This window comes from Phoxinus phoxinus, assembly GCF_949152265.1.
Source record: "Phoxinus phoxinus genome assembly, chromosome: 15".
In the NCBI taxonomy this organism is placed as follows: Eukaryota; Metazoa; Chordata; class Actinopteri; order Cypriniformes; family Leuciscidae; genus Phoxinus; species Phoxinus phoxinus.
In genome coordinates, this window is record NC_136890.1 from 30,879,614 (window position 1) to 30,884,846 (window position 5,233).

Below are 5,233 nucleotides of genomic sequence, written 5' to 3' on the forward strand. Positions count from 1 at the left end.
CATGCAGGTTTCCAAATAAATGTTGGTAAAAAAAAAAACAGCCTTGCCAGTAAATTATAGCACTTGCAATAATTGTTAATAATATAAAGAGGTCAGCTCTAAGATGAAAAGAATTACAGTAAACATTACAAGTAATGAGGATATTTGGTACCAAAGAAAGTGCAGGATAGCAAATAAATCAAGATATAACATCACATTTTCAAGCCATTTCTAACAATAGGATAAGTGGTAGCCTAATAATTTAGAGTAAAGCTCTGGACTAGAATATACCATTATAATGGCATTGCTGACCTGGGTCTCTAGTATCTGTGATAAACAAAACTTGACGTGTATATATACATGTATAAAATGTATATATAAAAATACTAAGGTAAAAACAGTAGTAGAAAAGACCATTATAACTACAATGCTGACCTGAGGCACAAGCATTTGCAAGCTATATTTAACAATAGAATAGTTAAGCATGGTAACAAATGAAATAAGCAGCAAATAGTATTTAAAGTAATTGAGATCCTTGGTAATGCAGGGTCAGGGGGAGAATAAAAAAAATAAAAAAATAAAGTTAGTTCCACAGTGAACAGTGTGGATTGGGTGAGTAGTCTGGCGCTTCTTGATGTTACTGACTGCAGGATAACGAAAGAGTTACAGTTGTCAGTGATGCTGGGGTGTCAGTAGTCAGCCTAGGTTTAAGGGGTTGGCTGTGGGTCCCTCTCAGCTGTGCGGCGCCTTTTTCCGCCTTCACGGTCAGATGCTCCTTTCAGGTAACGCGTAACATTAACCTGGACCGCCTCATCAGTGGCATCCTGGGTTGCCGGGTTCTTCCGGATGGCCCCTGTAGAAAATACAGATGTGTCATTCCATTTGAATGGCATAAGGCCATACACATCTACTTAAATATAAAAAAAAAATATTCAACTTACTTTGAACAATGGTCTTCAGGAACAGGTCTCTAAAACATGCTTTATCCCCTACACCAGTCCAGGTTGTATTAATGGAAAGCGGATTAGAGAATATACTCTGAAGCATTCGCCACACTGTTGTCTTTAGGTCCCTCCCACATTAGATAGCCAAAAACCGAAGCTGAAAATCCAAAAAAGTGTTACAAATTACATTTTTCTGAAGCTTCTCATAATTAAATATAAAATGTGACAGGCTGTGGATTCAGACTGTAGAATATGCAGGGTACAATCTTAATTTGAATTTTTAGATTACCCTACGGCGTTATAAACGAAAGCAGCACACTTACAAATCGTTCCTGGAGCTCTTTATCCTGCCTCAAACTATCGTCAAGCAACGCCAAATTTTCCTGGGTGTCTAGGGGGAGTAACAGATCCCCTGGCAGAGATAACTCTCCAACAGACACATTGGCACTGAAATGTTGCAGCATAGTGTCCATTTTGTGGTCCATGTGGCACAACATCGCCAAACTCTCCAAGACGTCGCAGCATTAGGGTCTGATCTGCACCTACAGGGGTTCCCGGAATAATAGAATAAAATAGTTAGTCCTGGTCCCTCAACTACTAAACTATGACATTACTATCTAGGTCTACTACATGTACAGGTGGCCCCAGTGGGAATTAAACCAACAACTACAGGTGTTGTTTGCAAGTTGTACCTGATTGCCCAGTGCGAGCAAACGTCTTCAACATTGTCCCAACTTGCTTCACCTGCTCTTGAAGTGAGCCACTGTCATCCGAAGCTACAAATTTAAAGGCATATGATAGTTTTGAACCTACATCACACACAAAAAAGTAAAATTTAAGAAGAGTGGATGTTCTCACCTACTCGTGCATTGCTTTCCCTTAGAGCTTGGTTCTCCTCCCTCAGGGCTCGGTTTTCATTCCGGAGTCTCTGGAAATCTACATAAAAAAATAAAAGGCACTATTTTCAATACTGTTAAAACACTGGCCATTAAGACATAGGCCTAGAATATACCTTCATAGCTGAAAACTTCATGGTGAACACAAGATGCCAGGGGAGTCCAAGGACCAATAACGGAGTGATTACTTTCCCCTATTGATAATCATTGACGTAAAAATATGTTCGAAGTTATTGCATACATTTAATGAATTGGACTTAAATGTAACACTTAGTTTAGCGCAAAATCCTTCTCCTTTTGGCCCAGTAACTAGACATTGTGACTAACGAAGCATTTACCTTTAAAGCCAAAACGATTGTCCAACAGTAGGTCTCATGGGTGAAGATAACCAGTTATGCTCTGGTCAAGGTATCTGCAAGAAAATGTGAACAAAGCCGCATTGTTAACGTTAGGAATATACAGTAGCTATGCTGTGGGAGACAAAACTGATCAGCCAAACGTGGAACAGTGAAATTGTTAAAAAATAAAATGTATTCATTGAGTGTACGTTAGTGATTAAAGTGAAAACAGAATTGTCCTCAAACATAAAAAGTACAGAATTAGAAATCACAATAGCCTTAAATCCAGTACAGTAACACACAGCACAACACTTGCTAGCCACTGTAGCTACACGGTGAACTGAACTAGCCGCATATTTGTTCGGACAAAAAAATAAATTAAAAACACCTATATACATCATTCTGTTTTGTTAGAAAACACCAGAAGTTAAACTTAGTCTTTCTATATGTAAAATAGTAAAATTTCTACGTGTACTAGGCTAGCAACATTGCTTAACCTCAACAAAAGTTAAAAAACAGCATGTGCTAGCTAACACTTGCTAGCACCTCTAGCTAACGTTACTGGACTAGTAGCATTGTTCAGGCAAACAAAATAATTTAAATTACCTATACATCGTTATTTTTTATAAGAAAACACCAAAAGTTAAACTTAGATGCAACTTTAAAGCTTTGGCCACCTAACGTTACTGTAGCTAGTTATATTTCTACATGTAACGTTACTAGCAACATTGCGTAAACAAGGCTGAACAAAGATGACGTTACAGATTTTAAATATATAAACTAAAAACAATGTAAACATGCTATTGCGTTACACAAAAAGGAAACATGTACTTACTTAAACGATGGTAGTCGATGACTTTGCTAGTTAGCAAACTGCAGGCTGTAACGTAGTAAATACTGACAGTAACTCGCGATTGAGCGGCGACCTTCTTCTTCTTCTTCTTCTTCTTCTTCTTCTTCTTCTTCTTCTTTCCAATTTTACGGCGGTTGGCATCCAGCTTTTTGGTGCGAGCGGCGACCTGCTGCGAATGTGCTCGGGAGGGGCTAGCCTCAGTGGCTCCAGTGCGTCATCGACAGTAGGGGCGGGGCGGGGCCAGGAGCTATTTCACAAAACTATCAGCGCAGCTCTGAAGCCAGAGGAGAATTTAGAGTTTTTCCTTCCTTCAGGTCAAAACAGGGTTTTGATATTACCATGGTTGCACTTGCAAATGAATACAAATATATCAAGTAGGCCATACCTTTGGCCATGTTGCAGATGTATTTCACTGTTCACTGATTAGTCAGGCATTGGTAAAAAGTCTAACTTCATCAATTTATTCTGCTAAATTGTTCATACCATGAATGAAATATCTATTTTAAACCTAATCAGAATCAGAAAGTTATTTATTGCAAGTAAGTAAGTAACTTAAGTTTTACAAAATGAATTATTTTTGGTTTATTGGTGCATGTCTCAATTGTGCATAAATCAAAGAAATGTAAACAATTTTCACCTAAGTGCATAAAATAATTTGATATATTTTACATATAATCACTTCAGAGTTTCAACGTCATTTAAATGTAATTTCCTAAACCTTACCTTATGGAATCAAGAGTCAGGATTTAAACCCTAATGGCTTTGGAGCAAAAAAAAAAAAAAGCTATAATTTAGGCTATTATGATTTTATAATCGCTTCAAATGTGAAAAGTAGTTAAAATGCTGTCAGTTCCACTAACTCCCAACATGCGTTTGCAACATGGCTGGTCGATTTGAGAGTAGAAATCTGTATTTCAAAGCGGCTTGCCGCCAGCTGGCCGCGGTCCATTAGACGGAGGCAACCGCCAGAGAAAATGAAGCAGTCGGCCCGCCGGCTATTCGGCGGCGGCATCTCGCATAAAATGGGAGTGACGTATTCGGCGGCAAACGTTGTATCCCCGCCAGCGGGACGCACCTATAGCCGACAGCTTAGGGCCGGCGGCAAAAAGAAGCCGTGTGGATATTTTTTGCTATCTGGGTGAGTGTTGTCCGTACAGGCCACGCCCCTTGTGCGATTGGCCACTCAGAGGGCGAAAAACAGCTCTGTCGACTCCGCCCACTATCAGCTGGTGGGTGTGTTTACGAAATCTCAAAACAAGTGATTCATTATAACTCGCAAGTAAAAAGTGAAGTGTCAAAAAATACAAAATGTACAAAGCAAGTTATGCACTTACACAAACGATAGTCTCAGTTGGCATAAGGACAAACTCAAAGTCAAGCTGTAACTTGATACTCAGCAAAAAATACAGTGTTGGAACCCAATGCTATTTGTAGCTTAAGGACTAGGTGTAAAGTAAACCTTGTAATCTTTTTTTTTATTTTTTATATGAGCTATCAAGAAGTTATATACATAGTGAGATGAGAAGTAAAAAGTAGACATGCAAAGCCTGTCAAGAATGGGAATTGTGTTCTATTGTAATGGTCTTAAAAATATGTTTATTTTGATTGGGGTGAAATGTGAGATGTTTATGTGAGATCCAATCACACATGGGGATAAAAAAAAAGATCAACTGATTTATAAGAATGGGACTTTAACAAAGGATCCGAGTGTCTTAAGATGGCAAAATGACCTTTGAACAATATAAACCTCTGTTAGGGAATACATGGAATACCAGAACAGCTCAGGGATGAAAGGTCAAAGTTCCATGGAAGAAATGATGCGGCTCAGGAATTCCTTAATTCAGTAAGCTTATGGATTTTTGAAATGGAGTTTAAACTTTTGTGTTATTTGCATGATATTATAATATATAATGAATATATAATATAAACTGAATATATATATATATATATAGCCTATACATATATTCAGTTTAATTTTAAACGTTTGGTAATTTTATGTTATTTTTAAAAGTAGTAAATATTTCTATATTTCAGTATTAGTTTTAGTCATTTTAGTACTTTTTTAAGAATTTTTAGGTTAAACTGAAGAAGGCTACTTTCAGTTAGTTGTCAAAGTAACATTTCTAATTTTCTATTATCTATATTTTCTTTTTTTCAGTACTTATTTCATAACTTTACATTCTACTGTACGCACGCACACACGCACAGACACGGCATCATTTT

At 37.6% G+C, this 5,233-nt stretch overlaps 1 long non-coding RNA gene across 1 annotated transcript; it reads right to left on the minus strand.

Annotated features, from left to right (window-relative positions):
• Positions 1–533: 533 nt before the first annotated feature.
• LOC307011691 lies at positions 534–3,284 on the minus strand. The gene is made up of 8 exons (XR_013800463.1): positions 2,993–3,284; positions 2,158–2,231; positions 1,936–2,013; positions 1,782–1,859; positions 1,616–1,699; positions 1,247–1,465; positions 921–1,080; positions 534–832 (listed from the first exon to the last, which is right to left on the minus strand). It is a non-coding gene; the product is annotated as an uncharacterized lncRNA (long non-coding RNA).
• Positions 3,285–5,233: the final 1,949 nt, after the last annotated feature.